We start from the raw sequence: 16768 nt of genomic DNA on the forward strand, positions 1-16768 counted from the left end.
TATGCGTGAGTTCGATTTGGAACAAATAAATTGGATTACGTTTTCAGCCCACGTCCAATCATGTTTTCAATCGGTGCCAATTTTAGAATGTTACTTTGGTAAGGATGTTGCTGAACTGACACAACATTTGTATATCTGCGTAATCATGCATAATTAGTTTAGGATTTCCCAATTTATTCCAGCACATCTCCTCGTGTGGTTTCAACCATCCATGTCATTTCAATGTTCTCCAAGAATTAACGAACTAATTTAAAGCAATTTGTTTGAAAACATCCTCCTTGTTCTATGTAATTTAAGGAATATCGAAATCAGAATCATATGAACTTGAATCTTCATTCTGCTTTTTTATTCACCCCTAACACATTCTCAAATTCCTTTGTTTTATTATCAGGGCATCTTCTGAGTATTTTCACATGCCACAATCAGGGCTTCTTATCAAATAATTCATTTTACTCAATGTCCTTTCCATCTGATCGGATCCAAAATTTATTCATTTCAATGGTTTCGTCATGCTAGTGAGATTAGCACTTTATCTTTCAAAGCAAAGTTGTGTAGTGTTGATCTCTTGTCTGCTCTCTATTTCATTATATTCTATGCAATTTTAAATGCTATCCAATTTAGTCATTTTCATTTCGAGGAGCCAATGTTGGTCTGGGATTTATAAAGTTAAAAATCAGACACAACAAAAGGTTGTTGTACAATCGGTTTATTTGGAAGCATAAGCTGTTGAAGCCCTGCTTCTTCGTTAGGTAGTTGTGGAGCAAGACCATAAGACACAGAATTTACAGCAAAATGTTACAGACACTCGGCTGAAATATTTTAAAGAAACGTCGATTTAGTCTTTCATCTGTAAGGATTGGTTTGCTCGCTTCTGTTCGTTAATATATAAATCCAAGAACTTATTTTATTTCATATAGTCTGATGGTGAAATTGGCCAGAAACAGGTAAGATAACACCATTTGTCAGAAAACCTGAAGTTATCTTGAGATTTTATCTTATACAGGGTGCAGCGTTTACATCTAGCGAAGTGAAGCTCGCAAACCCGTTCTAAAAGATAAAAGACATAATTCAAGTTTGTTTAATATATTACAGACGCATGAAACTGTAGCCATTTGTTAATAATGCTGTGTCTTGTGGTCCTGATCCACAACCACCTGATGAAGAAGCAGCACTTCGAAACTAATGCAAAAAACTAAACTTGTTTGACGATAATTTGTCGTTTTGTGATTTTTAGCTTCATCGATTTATAATATCTCTGTTATTTGACACACTGTCAAAGTATGTGATATCTGAACTCTGATTCAATAACTTCTCCTGAATTCGCGTTTATTCTCCTGTCACGTCATGCGCAAAAGCTAAAACAAAAGGACTGAATTTAGTAGCTGCATCGTCAATATTTCTAACTAACACAATAAGTAGAAAGGTGACTTCTTTAACACAATCCTCTGGATAGCATTGTGTATAAGCCCTCACCATTATGTTTAAAGATTGATGTAAACGTTTTAATGGTCTCTGTGGTGTGCTATAAATTTAAACTGTTTTATTCCTGAAGTATCCATAGTATCCTTGAATAACGGATGTGGATTTTGATCGTATTGTATTTCATTGAAGAATCCCTACCGAGTTGAAAAAAATAAATGAATAGCGCTTCTGCAATCGTTTTATACGAGATATTGTGCAATGGAATGTAACCTGCTGAAGGAAGGGGACTTCTAAAGCTCCTACTTCCAAGTAAATCAGGTGGATGTTAACCTGGTTTTGTGTGAATTTTTCATTGAGTCACCAAATGTCTATTGCTACTTTTGTCTTTCGGGAGGAATCATAGGAGTCCCATGAAACCTTCCTCAACGATGTCACTGTTTCTTAAGGCAAAAGCCGCTTGAAAAGGTCAGCAGGTATGGCAGCATCTGCCAAAACAAGTTAAAGTTAATGTTTCTGACGAAGGGTCACCGCTTCCAAAATGTTAACATTGATTTCACTTCGCATTTGCTGCCAGACCCGCTGAGCCTTTCCAGCAACTTACATCATTTTCACTCGCTGGTTCACAGCATCCGCAGTTCTTCCAAATTCCCATGTGTAGTAAAGACTCATCAGCTGAGGTTTTTCAATTAACTTGCATGTACGCATGTCTGTAACATTAACACTGCATATAATATTTAGAGAAAAAAAAATGATTTTCTATATTCTCTTGAGCTTTCCTTACTGCTAATTCGATTCCTATTGTTCAGAAATGTCCTATATAGTTAGAAATCACACGTTACAGACCAACAAGTTTAAGTGAAAGCATTCGCTTTCCTTGCTGAAGGAGCAGCGCTTTGAAAGTTAAAGCTTCCAAATAAACCTGCTGAACTTTTACCTGGAATTGTGTAATTTTTAACTTTGGACACCCCTGTCCAACACAGGCACCTTCAAATCATGCCCCACATCTAACACTTAATTTCCATAACCCAACCGTCATAAACTTTGGCAAACTCTGCCTTTTTCAAACCAACTGAACATGTGTTGGATTCAATTGTTAGAATTGTAACATTATGTAATTTACAGAAATTATTTTTCTGTGAATGATTTTAAATGTAACAGCTTCAGTTTATCATATATTTGTTGTGGTTCAGTTGGCCTTTCTGAACTAAAACTGTTTACTTTGACCTCCATTTGTTCTGTTTATTTTTGCCCAGCATTTGACGAACGTTTCTGATAATTTAATGTCAACTACCTTGTCTTTACTCCGTGACAGCTCTCTTGATTCCACCTCTAGCTATCCGAGCTTGTTACTGCACAGTAAGTCAAAATTCCTGGATCTACTTCCTCCCTCATCGGGAGTAAAATTACCACAAGGCTGCTGCATTGGTTTGTGACCATGTAGAAAAAGAAAAGGTCTGCAGTCCGGTTTCTGTTAAGAAGTGGGAACAGAAATTGCTCACACAGAAGGGTCAGGATGTGACCGTATTTATTAAGTGAGAATGAGCCAGTTTCCTCATAACATTAAACGGCATTACCATACCTGAGCCTTCAATATACAATGGGCCAAAGTTACCATTCACCAATGGCAACAGGTCCTGAACAAATAAATGCAGTCTCAGTAGAGATTTCATCATACAATTTCGAAATTGCGACGCATTGATTCGGGAGAACACAGGTATTCCCCATTTGGATCAATTCCTGTTATGTTGGCTGACGAAATCTTAGTATTTTATCATCGAGTCGTTAACTCCTGGTTCAATGTATTGATAAAGGAAATATTATTGCCACGAAAACTCACAATCAGCCACAATTAATCACTCGTCGGTTTCACGAACGCTTTACATACTCTTCTTCTTGTTTTCTTTCTTTGTGAACACCATCACATGGTTTGTATTTGATGACTGATCATGAACCAGAAATATTCGATAGTCAGAAAAATTCTGCGCTATTTGATTTGATTCGTGATATTTTCTCTGCGTATGTCCTGTGCAATCATGAGGTCTATCCCCGCTCCTTTCCTTCATAGTGAGCTGGTGAATGGTCTTCACAAAAAATAATGTTCCCTCTTGCAACTATGAACTGTTCTGGAACATAGTCCAAAACTGTTAGACGAATATCGTTTCATGCTTGTGCGGGCAATACACTTTATTATTATTGATCACTTGATGCAATGTAGGTGACTACTGAATGTATTTTATTTCACAAAACATAACATTGAAGACTTTGTTATGGACCAGAAAGTAACATTTGAAATTAACTTTATCTCATATTTTAACGGCAACTGTGGAATGGATGCACCAGATGTGATGCAGCTGGTCAAACCTTTCTGCTTTTATTAAAATAGCATGTATTTTTACGCTACAGTTTAAACACACACAAAAGAAAATGGAATTCAGAATGGCTTAACCACTGGAAAGGTTAATCAACCCAATACAGAAAATCTACCCAGGAATTGCTCCAATCCAGAAACGTCCCATAAACACACCACTTAGTCAATTGGTAAATTCAAACATACATGTTTATGGGCTGGAGGGAACGACATCAAAAGCAATTTCAGAGAGTCAAACCAGTCAAGAATCATCTGTTGAAGCTTGCTATCTTTCTCTGGACGGTGGCAACTTCTCTGCTGAACCAGCAGCTTCTGACAGTTAACGCAAAACCAAATTAGAAAAACAACGCATTGGGAGAACTGGACTTTTATCTGCCATTGTTAACGTAGACATTTTGATGCATCTGTCTTTGTCAGTTCTCTTTTTAAAAAAAATCTCCAAGGACACGTTAAAATTTTTCAAGGGACAGCATCGCCAATGATTTGGAGCTGCAGTGACTAATGCGTCAATATTTGTCTTCATAGATCAATTTAATATTCGTGAGTGTAAAATCCCTCTGCCCGTTCTTACTACTCAGCCCAACCTGCAACATTGCTAGTTCGGAACTCACCCATTTCCCACACTCCATTTGTTATGGTTCCAAAAATTTATCCAAAATGTTTTTTTTTCTCATTTATCACCTATTTACTGTTGTGCAAAACGAAACCAAGCAGTTTCTTTTTTATTTATAAGAAATGTGAAATGATCCATCCTCGTGATGCACAGAGAAAACGGTAATAAGACAACATTGAGTTTCCCAAGCCGACAGAAGACGTATTTGGGAAGTATTGGAAGAGTGTCCTTCCTCTCGGCGTCTCAGTGAAATACTTCCGTGAATAGAGTTTTTTTGTCAGCATTGTCTTGAAACAGCTGGATCGTGTGCTCGTCGTCAGCGTCTGGGAGGTTTTATCTGTCTGTTGGCGAAACAAATGGTCGATTTAAAGGAAAGCAAACTGACTTATTCTGCTGCAAGACTGCAAGCTCGTAGGATCAAATTTTCGACAAATAGAACACTACGTCATGTTAATACTTACGAGTTTTATTGATTCCAGGGTGCGACAGTGATACACAGTTTCTGAGGAGAGTATACTACAAGAAGAAAGAGCAGGAAGGAAACGAAATAAACGTACATTATCCCATATTAAACATTTTCGAAATATTTAATTTAAAGAAGAGCTCAAAGATGTCATGTTTTATTTGTTTCTATTTCGCGAATCCCAACACCGATCAGTTGACGGGTCCAGCATGTGCTTAGCATTTTTAAGGATTTAATTCAGTTGCCGGAAGCGCGGGTTTCTGAGCTGAAGAGGTACTCGGGATATTGTGGATTATCCATAAAGTTCAGAGAAAAGCAAGGTGTCCATAGCGCAGATTTAGACTCCATTGGCAGAAAGGAAAAGTGAAACATTTGGCAGCCTAGGAGAACCAGGTAGACAGTGCACGAAAAGCGTTGTGCCCAGAGCGACAAAGGGCATCTTAAAAGTGAAGGGAAATCAGCCATTTTTAATGTTGCATGTTATTGCAAAAATCACAGACCGGAAACATATTGCAGGTAGATAGAAAGCAGGTTGAAAAATAGCCCCAGTACTTTACATCTTTCAGAATCTCTCTTAATGCCATATGAGGGCCAGAATATAAGTAGTCGGGCGTATGGCGGGAAGACATGCCAAACGATACGGTTTGTGCTGGAGAGGTGAAGATGCCTGGAGTATTCGGCAATGGTTTGCAGAAAATAGAACAAATACAACATGGTAAAAACAATGACTGCAGATGCTAGAAACGACAATCTGGATTAGTGGCGCTGGAAGAGCACAGCAGTTCAGGCAGCATCCGAGGCGCAGTAAACTCGGCTGCTGCCTAAACGGCTGTGTACTTCCAGCACCACTAATCCAAACACAACATGGATCGAGTGCACCTGGGGAAGAGAGGTAATGATACCCACAATCGATTACTGCTCCAGTGGTTGGAAAGTACGTGAACTAAATCGACAGAATCATGTAAAATATGCGCAAGGCATCAAGGGAGGAGAATCAAGGACAAAATGAGTAAATATAAATGTGAAATAAGTACAACGATAAGCAAAGACGTCAAATGTCAGAATCAAAGAAGGACATAGTTTAACAAGCATCAGTCGGCTAATGAATTTTGAAAAAAAAAAGTAAGCCTGATAACTCTGCATAAATGGAAGGATCAATTCAACTAAAGTGGATATGTCACCACACAAACGAATGTAAAAGTTATGACTTGGATGGGATAAAGTGAGCATGGCTGCAGGATGACTAGGAATGTGTCCTGAAATCTGGTATTTAGGAAGAGCCGATTAAGAGAACAGATGTTGAAGTTTCATTCCATTTACAACAACAAATAAAAGCAGTATTGAGACAAGATAGCAGGGTCAGTGTAGAATGATACAACATGATTTTATGAACGGTGTAGAGAAAGTTTGCCGCAAAGTTGTGTCGAAGAAACGAAGCAGTTCAGCCACGAACGATTATGAGGAAATGATAAATGAATAAATAATTTTGTGGGAGACGTTTTGGTTATGAACAGTGCAATAGGAGAGAATTTTAATCAATGTCAAAAGAGAGGGATTTAAATTTCCGACTTTAATCCAGAACCTAAAATTCAAATGAAAAAATGGTGTGAGCCTTCAATTAGTTATGTTGGACTGGAAAATGTTACTGAAGGATTTATATTAAATGAGTAGTTGTAAACATTCAAAGAGCAAATGGATGAACTAAAAAGTTTGTTTACTCCTTTCTGGTATTTGACAAAAAGAGAAAATTGATGAAAACATGATTGGGATGGAACTTTGAGATTTCTTTTCCAGTTCAAAATAACGGCATGCAGAGATGCAAGATAAGAAAACACGTCTGGACTGGGAACAATTTGCCAGTTAGTAATGCAGGAACAGAAGGATTAATTAAGAAGAAGAATGGAGAGTAGGTAATTAAGTTTTTCTGGAACATATGAACTAACTGAAAGGATTTGTGATGTCTTGTAAAGACAAGCAAACCGATGCAAACTGAAGTAGTTCCCTTTCAGTAAGACACAGGAATACCTACTGTTCTTCAAAAAAAGCTTGACAAATCTAAAACACACAAGAAAGCCTCTGCCGTCACATAATAAAACAAAGATAACTTTTCTTTATTTGATTATGGGGCATGGACGACGCTGGCTGACGTGTTACCCGTACTGAACGTTGTTTTTATGCTTTCGTCTTAAACTGTTACAGACCAGATGTTGCGGGGACAGTCACAGGGATGGAGTTCCAGGATTTCCACCCAGTGAATGAAGGACAAAATTTTCCATGTCAGAATGGCAATTGGTTTGGAGGAGAACTTGCAAGTGATTGCCTCACTATGTGCCTGTTCCTTCTTCTATTTTGAAGAGAAAGCGTTCGTGAGGTTAGAAGACCCTGCCAAATGATATTTCATGTCTGTCCTCAATGCATCTTGCAACAAGTATACAATGTTGGAAATGGCATTGGCCCAAGCCAACACACTACTTTGTTCAGTTTGGTGTCAAAAACCTTGACTATTTTTGGAGTGAAATACGTTCCATAATATTCCTGACATTATCGTTTTAAACAGTTGACAGGCTTTGTTGAGTCAGGAAAAGAATGAACCGCTGCAGTATCCATAGCATCTGGCCGTCACTTGTCCCCATTGTATTTATATGGCAGGCCAGTTGAGTTACGAGTCGATAACAATGCCCCATTGGGAACAGTGGGGAATTCAGTTATTATAACGTCAATAAATGCAAGGGCCAGTGATTCCATTTGCTCTTATCATTTACTGTCGTTTTACTTGACATTTGGCAGTGCAAGCCTGTATATTCTCCAGATCACTTTGCATTGATCATCAACTGCCTGCTGAATCTGACGAATCATGAATGGTGATGGCTATTGTGGAATAATCGACAAACATCCCCAGTTATAAAGCGAATGTCATTGATAATTGAACTGCACTACACGAGGAACATTTGGTAAAATGGCTTTGGAAATGATATGAGTGACATTCAGTGAGCACTACAATCTTACTCTCAGCGAGCTATAAATCCAACTAGCAGAGAATTTTTCATCTGATTACCATTGACACCAGTATTGATCAGCTACTTGTTGACACACTCTTTGCAATGCAGCCAGAATGTCTCGTGGCGTCACATTCACCATACCTCTGGAATTCAGCTCTTGTGTCCATTATTTAACAAAGTATAGAATGTGTTCAAGAGAAGAATGAACCCAAATAGGATCCAGCGCACAGATTATTTCTGAGCAGGTGCTGCTTGATCAGACTATAAACAATTATTCTGTTTATCGACGGAGAGCAGGTGCAATGGTATGTAGCCAGGTTATACTTGTGTTACCTTTTCCGTATACAACATACACGGGTATTTTTTTTCTTATTGTTAGATATCTGTGTTGTAATTGTACGCAACAGCTTGGCGAGGTGATCATCAAGTTCTGGAGCTTCAGTACTGTTTGACAGAATGTTGTGTCGACATTCAACCATTCCTTCATTTTACTTGGAGTAAATCAAATGAGCTCAACGCTGCGATCTCTCATTCTGGATACAGGCAGAGGAGAGGAGTTCGATCATCAACTTGGCACTTTGCACTTAAGATAGATGAGGAACACGGGTCTTGTGAAATGGAAAAAGCTAAAGGAGATCATTGCCAGTAGAGAAATGGCATCGCAAAATTGATAGGATTGAAGGCTGATAAATTCCCAGTACTGATAATCTCTATCCAAGAGTCAATAATGAACTTGCCCTTCGAAATAATAGAAGCCTTCGTGGTATTTCTCCATCATTCTTTAAACACGGAATCTTTTCCTCAAAATAGTGAGTTAGGTCTTGTGACCCTATTACTAAAAGCTTGGCAGTGATAAAAAGGGAATTATAGTCCAGTGAATCTGACTTTGGTGGTCGCGAAGATGTTAGAGACCATCGTCAACTACTGTTCGTGTGCACAGTCGTTCGAAAACATCAGTAGAATCTGACACAATCAGCCGAATTACAGAATTAGATTGGACAGAGGGGAACGTCATGTTTTTCCATGGAACGGAGGAGATTGATTGGGTTACATTATTGAGATTTATAAAATAATGAAGGGCACTGATAACACTAATATCAAAGTCCTTTTCCTTCAGGTAGACAATTTCAAAAAAAGAATACATCAGTTTAAGGTGAACGGGCAAAGAGTTGAAAGTGCAAGAGGGGTAACATTTCATACAGAGGTTAGTATATTTATGATTAAACTGCCAGAGGAAGTGGAAGATACAAGCATAGAAACAACATTTGATATTTGGACAGGGACATGAATCGGAAGTATGTAGATAGATTTGGGCCAAACGCAGGTAAGTGGGAAGACTTTAGACTGGGATGCATAGTCGAAGTGATGGATTTGAACTAAGTGGCCCATTTCAGTGCTGTATGGTTGTACAACTCTCAATGACCACCCATGCTTTACAATTGTACAAACATATTTCAAGTACTTAATGGGTGATGTGGCTTATTTGGACTTTCAGAAAGACTTCGAGGAGAAAGTGAGGTCTGCAGATGCTGGAGAGCAAAGTTGAAACTTTATTGCTGGAACAGCACAGCAGGTCAGGCAGCATCCAGGGAACAGGAGATTCGACGTTTCAGGCACAGGCCCTTCTTCAGGAATGAGCAGAGAGTGTTCAGCAGGAGAAGATAAAAGGTAGGGAGGACGGACTTGGAGGAGGGGCGTTGGAAATGTGATAGGTGGAAAGAGGTCAAGGTGAGGGTGATAGGTCGGAGTAGGATGGAGGCGGAGAGGTCAAGAAGAAGACTGCAGGTCAGGAAGGCGGTGCCGGGCTGGAGGGATTCGGCTGAGACAAGGTGGGGGGAGGGGGGATGAAGAAACTGGTGAAGTCCAAGTTCATCCCCTGTGGTTGGAGGGTTCCCAGTCGGAAGATAAGACGCTCCTCCTCCGACCGTCGGGTTGTTGTGGTTTGGCGGTGGATGAGTCCAATGACCTGCATATCCTCGGTGGAGTGGGAGGGGGAGTTGAAATGCTGTGCTACAGGGTGGTTGGGTTGGTTCGTCCGGGTGGCCCAGAGGTGCTCTCTGAATCGCTCCGCAAGTAGGCGGCCTGTCTCCCCAATATAGAGGAGGCCACACCGGCTGCAGCGGATGCAGTAGATGATGTGGGTGGAGGTGCAGGTGAATCTGTGGCGGATATGGAAGTTTCCTTTGGGGCCTTGGAGAGAAGTGAGGGGGAGGTGTGGGCGCAAGTGTTGCACCTCCTGCGGTTGCAAGGGAAGGTGCCGGGAGTGGAGGTTGGGTCGGTGGTGTGTGTGGATCTGACAAGGGAGTCGCGGAGGGAGTGGTCTCTACGGAAAGCTGATAGGGGAGGGGAGGGAAATATATCCTTGGTGCTGGGGTCTGTTTGGAGGTGTCGGAAGTGACAGCGGATGATGCGCTGTACATGGAGATTGGTGGGGTGGTAGGTGAGGACCAGTGGGGTTCTGTCCTGGTGGCGGTTGGAGGGGTGGGGCTCAAGGGCGGAGGAGCGGGAAGTGGAGGAGATGTGGTGGAGGGTACCGTCGACCACGTCGGGGGGGAAATTGCGGTCCTTGAAGAAGGAGGCCATCTGGGATGTACGTATTTTGAACTGGTCCTCCTGGGAGCAGATGCGGCGGAGACGAAGGAATTGGGAGAATGGGATGGCGTTTTTACAGGGGGCAGGATGGGAGGAGGTGTAGTCCAGGTAGCTGTGGGAGTCGGTTGGTTTGTAGTAGATGTCCGTGTTGATTCGGTCGCCTGAGATAGAAACAGAAAGGTCTAGGAAGGGGAGGGAGGAGTCCGAGACTGTCCAGGTGAATTTGAGGTCGGGATGGAAGGTGTTAGTGTCGTGGATGAACTGTTCAACCTCCTCGTGGGAGCACGAGGTAGCGCCGATACAGTCATCAATGTAGCGAAGGAGAAGATGGGGGGTGGGGCCAGTGTAGTTGCGGAAGATGGATTGTTCCACATACCGTCATCAATGTAGCGAAGGAAAAGATGGGGGTGGGGCCAGTGTAGTTGCGGAAGATGAAGTCATCAATGTAGCAATGTATCCATAACCTCATCACCTCAGGGGACCTCCCATCCACCGCCTCCAACCTCATAGTCCCACAACCCCGCACCGCCCGTTTCTACCTCCTGCCCAAAATCCACAAACCTTACTGCCCCGGACGACCCATCGTCTCAGCCTGCTCCTGCCCAACTGAACTCATCTCGGCATACCTCGACACGGTCCTGTCCCCATTAGTCCAAGAACTCCCCACCTACGTTCGTGACACTACCAGCGCCCTCCACCTCCTCCAGGATTTCTGCTTCCCCGGTCCCCAACGCCTCATCTTCACCATGGACATCCAGTCCCTGTACACCTCCATCCCCCATCACGAAGGACTCAAAGCACTCCGCTTCTTCCTTTCCCGCCGTACCACCCAGTACCCTTCCACCGACACCCTCCTTCGACTGACCGAACTGGTCCTCACCCTGAACAACTTTTCTTTCCAATCCTCCCACTTTCTCCAAACAAAAGGAGTAGCCATGGGCACCCGCATGGGCCCCAGCTATGCCTGCCACTTCGTAGGGTATGTGGAATAATCCATCTTCCGCAACTACACTGGCCCCACCCAGCATCTTTTCCTTCGCTACATTGATGACTGTATCGGCGCTACCTCGTGCTCCCACGAGGAGGTTGAACAGTTCATCCACTACACTAACACCTTCCACCCCGACCTCAAATTCACCTGGACAGTCTCGAACTCCTCCCTCCCCTTCCTAGACCTTTCTGTTTCTATCTCAGGCGACCGAATCAACACGGACATCTACTACAAACCAACCGACTCCCACAGCTACCTGGACTACACCGCCTCCCATCCTGCCCCCTGTAAAAACGCCATCCCATTCTCCCAATTCCTTCGTCTCCGCCGCATCTGCTCCCAGGAGGACCAGTTCAAAATACGTACATCCCAGATGGCCTCCTTCTTCAAGGACCGCAATTCCCCCCCCGACGTGGTCGACAGTGCCCTCCACCGCATCTCCTCCACTTCCCGCTCCTCCGCCCTTGAGCCTCGCCCCTCCAACCGCCACCAGGACAGAACCCCCTGGTCCTCACCTACCACCCCACCAATCTCCATGTACAGCGCATCATCCGCTGTCACTTCCGACACCTCCAAACAGACCCCAGCACCAAGGATACATTTCCCTCCCCTCCCCTATCAGCTTTCTGTAGAGACCACTCCCTCCGCGACTCCCTTGTCAGATCCACACCCCCCACCGACCCAACCTCCACTCCCGGCACCTTCCCTTGCAACCGCAGGAGGTGCAACACTTGCGCCCACACCTCCCCCCTCACTTCTCTCCAAGGCCCCAAAGGAAACTTCCATATCCGCCACAGATTCACCTGCACCTCCACCCACATCATCTACTGCATCCGCTGCAGCCGGTGTGGCCTCCTCTATATTGGGGAGACAGGCCGCCTACTTGCGGAGCGATTCAGAGAGCACCTCTGGGCCACCCGGACGAACCAACCCAACCACCCTGTAGCACAGCATTTCAACTCCCCCTCCCACTCCACCGAGGATATGCAGGTCATTGGACTCATCCACTGCCAAACCAAAACAACGCGACGGTCGGAGGAGGAGCGTCTTATCTTCCGACTGGGAACCCTCCAACCACAGGGGATGAACTTGGACTTCACCAGTTTCTTCATCCCCCCTCCCCCCACCTTGTCTCAGCCGAATCCCTCCAGCCCGGCACCGCCTTCCTGATCTGCAGTCTTCTTCTTGACCTCTCCGCCTCCATCCTACTCTGACCTATCACCCTCACCTTGACCTCTTTCCACCTATCACATTTCCAACGCCCCTCCTCCAAGTCCCTCCTCCCTACCTTTTATCTTCTCCTGCTGAACACTCTCTGCTCATTCCTGAAGAAGGGCCTGTGCCCGAAACGTCGAATCTCCTGTTCCCTGGATGCTGCCTGACCTGCTGTGCTGTTCCAGCAATAAAGTTTCAACTTTCAGAAAGACTTCCATTGCGTGTCATAAAAAGTGCGAAAGTAATGTGCATGAAATTGGAAACAATGTATTAAGGTGGGTGCAAAATTGGTCGGCAGATCGGACATATGTAGTTACAATAATGTGCTGTTAAAAACAGTTTAGTGGGCTTCAGGAGGGATCAGTATTGGGACAGAGACATTTTGAGGATGGCAAATAATATGTATTTAAGAGGAGTATTTTGTCTTTTTATTATTAAAAAATGGCTGGACTAGAGGTGAAACGCAATCTGGTTGAAACATATCGGCTAATCACTTTGGAGTTGACAAATGTGGCGCTGGAAATGCACAGCACGTCAAGCATTGTCGGAGGAGGAGGAGAGACAACCTTTCGTGCTGAGCTCTTCATCAGCTTTAATGTATTGACACATGTTTATTTTGCAGGTTGGAACAATAGAGCAGCTTGAATGGGTGAGATCAGGCTCCTAAAGAACGAGGACTACTGGTTTTTGATTTCTGCAGATGCAAGGGCTTTCGAGATTGATATGGAAGCTCTTAACCCTCACTATTTTACACTGAAAAGCTTTCGTTCTTTTCTGCTGCTGGAATGGCGTGTGACGCAATGAGTTTTACAGAACTGGCCTTTGCCGACTGTACATGTATGAAATTTTATTGGAAGAGTTATTTGGTAACAGTTTATATAATGATAGAGTTAAAGTTAAGCCAATGATTTTCTTATGGCTTGAGAACAGTGGATCTACACGACGAGATCCATTGGTATGTTAATGTTTCTCAAGATCCTGCCACTTACAATGCAAATCACACCAGTTTAATGTTCCATTATGCATCATCTCGCACTTGCCTGGAACAAAATCCATCTGCCATTTCTATGCCCAAGTCGCCAATCTATCTTTATCATGTTGACTCTTTCTCAATCGTTGGCTCTATCAGCAACTCCAATAAATATCATATCGTCTACGAACCTACTGATCAGACCAGCCACAGTTTCCTCCAGATCATTCATACATACCACAAACAACTTGGAAACTAAAACTGACCCGTGCAGAAGACCACCAGTTCGCTGTGTCCACTCTGATAAATCCCCTTTCACTCATAACCTCTGTTTTTTGTCACTTAACCAGTTTTACCTGCGTCTAGATTTCCCATTCCGAATATCATGTGATATTAGTTTTCCTACCAATTTGCTGTGGGACTTTATCAAATGCCTTACAAGATTCCATATAAGCTATATCCACAGCCCTTACCTCATATCTTATCCTTGTCACCTCTTCTAAAAAACTCTAGCAGGTTGGTGAGGCATGCCCTTCCCCAAACTGCCTGTGAATAACCATTCAATTTTCTTCCAAATGTACACACATCTTATTCCTCTGTATTTTCTCCAGACGCTTCCACAACACTTACCTCAGGCTCAAGGCCCGTGAATTTCATCAATTATTAATAATTCCTTTTTTAAGCAAACAACACGAGCTAATCGCCAGTTCTCTGCAAACTCACCTGTTGCCAAAGAGGCTAGAAAGTTATCAGCTAATGCTCCAGTTATTTCGTTCCTTGCCTATCGTAGTAATCTGGGATAACCCCCATCTAGACTTGGGCAGTTCTCTCTATTGATTGAATTTCGGAGAGTCATCACTTCCTTCTTGAAAATATTCCCGATTTGTGAGATTTCCCACATTCTTCATTGATGTCAACATGAGTCATATCCTTCTCGTTGGTGAATACTGATATAAAGATTATTAAATATTTATCCCTCAATCCTTGGCTCAGCACATATCTTCCCTCCGTGGCTCTTGTATGGGCCTCCTCTTTTATTTTTACCTTCTAACTTTTATTGTAGGCCTAAGAATTCTCGGGATTCTCCTTAACTCTGTTTGCTAAAGACATTTCATGGCCCATTTTATCATTTGTAAATCCGAATATGAGTTCCTTTCTCATTTTTCGATACTCTTCGAGGGCTCCGTCAGTTTGTCACTGCCTTGACCTATATTTCGTTATTTTTCCAACTTTTGACTAAACGTACAATTTCACTTCTCATCAAAGGTATTCGAAACCTGCTTTTTCTATCCTTCTGTTCTGCAGGGACATGCACGGTCTTGCACTTTTATGAACTGGTCCTTAAAGGCCTCCCCGTCGCAGCCGTAGATGTGCTCTCACTTAATTGCTCCCAATCCACATTGTACAGTTGTTTCATGAAGGACTCGTGCCCAAAACGTCGATTTTTCTGCTCCTCAGATACGGCCTGGCCTGCTATGTTTTCCCAACACCACTCTAATCTTGACTCTAATCTCGCGCATCTGCAGTCCTCACTTTCGTCCATTCTCCAGTTCCTGTCGAATTTCGATAAATTGGCCCTTTCCCAAATAAGCACACTCACCCCTTTGTCACTCTTGATCTTGCCCAAGACGAGGCAAAGTCTTATGGAGCTATGGTCACTAAGTATATGCTGAGAGTTTTCCTCAGTGGGATAACAAGGTCTAAAAGCAAAATGAAGAAACAGGAGGAGAAATCAGACAGGTAATGTAAAGAATTTCATGGTCAGATATTAGAGACTATAACTGATCAAATGCTTAAGGCAAAAGAAAAACATTTGGGGAAAAAAGTTGATATTTTTGTTCAGAATCATCAGGTTTTTAATGGAAAGTGGAAAATCTAAAGCAGTTCGATGAAAACGCAGAAACATCATAAGACTGCGCACGGATACTAAAATTCCACGACCATGGTGAGAAAGTGGAGATCATACACTGAGACCACCAAGAGGTAGAAGTCCATCGAGTAGCATTAAGTGGCAGAAAGAAGGTTTTGCGAGTAATATATGAATCACAAGAAGCAGGTCATTTGGGAGTAAAGAAAATACAAGTTCAAAAACAAATGCATTTTTATTGTCTTGTTCTGTGTAAGGATGTACGTGATTATTGCCAGGCACGTCATATGTGTGAGGTAATTGGAAACCTTTCAGCAGTTTTACAATCGGCTTATTTAATACATTGCTGCATTTGCGAACCTTTTTTGGAAAAAGGCTTAATTAATATATTGGACTGCAACAGACCGCAAAAAGTGGCATTGATATTTAATAAGAATAATGACCGTGTCTCCTACATTTCCAGGAACCATTTCATTACACAGTATCATGGCTAAAAGGAATGCAGAGTGTTACTCACGATTTTTTTTTGGTTACTCGATACAGAATACTCACAGAAATACAGGTGAATCAAGGATCAAATTTTACATCAAACGTTATTCAACGAAGTTATGAATATTTTCGGAATAAATCAAGTTCCCGGCGTACCACCCAGAAACGAAGGCGTACCACCCAGCGTACCACCCAGAAACGAAGGGAACATTAAAACTGTTGCACCAATTTGAAAGACAATTGTGAGTCTTTACAGTCAAGATTAAAAATAGGATTGGGATATTGGAACTTATTTGTAGACGTGACAACTGGGCATGCAACGATTGAATCAACTCGATTCAGTCCAGTTGAATTGTACTTTGAACATGAGTTGAAAGGACCACTGGAATTAATTCAGAAGGAATTGATAAGGCAAGTTTCAGAAATCACATATTTCGGCATTTTGTCAAATGTTTGCTGAAGACTAAATAGAGCGGATGAGTTAGCTGAACAGTATTAGAATTTATCAATTCGATGGAACAGGAAGCAGGCAAGAAATCATAAATTCACAATTTCGCGAGCGTAAATAAAGTGCTAGCATTGCTGCCAGTGAGAGGAAAGTTTTTGTGTGCCTTATCGACATGACAGTAAATTTTATGAGCTAAATTATTTGATAAGAACGCATACAGAAAGAAATCTATCTGAGTTGCTGATGTGATTATGCTCAAAGGATTCTTTGATTGCGAAACAAATCAAAATGAGAATTATGTATTGGTTATAACACAGACTGATGAATTAAG

The 16768-nt window shown here is 42.4% G+C and overlaps 1 pseudogene; it reads left to right on the forward strand.

Annotated features, from left to right (window-relative positions):
- Positions 1-11392: 11392 nt before the first annotated feature.
- Positions 11393-12618, forward strand: LOC148139865 (uncharacterized; annotated as a pseudogene).
- The last annotated feature ends 4150 nt before the right edge of the window (positions 12619-16768 follow it).

The sequence above is a fragment of the Chiloscyllium plagiosum genome, unplaced genomic scaffold, assembly GCF_037043375.1.
Source record: "Chiloscyllium plagiosum isolate Xiang-an unplaced genomic scaffold, Cpla_swu_hap1 HiC_scaffold_37, whole genome shotgun sequence".
NCBI lineage: Eukaryota > Metazoa > Chordata > Chondrichthyes > Orectolobiformes > Hemiscylliidae > Chiloscyllium > Chiloscyllium plagiosum.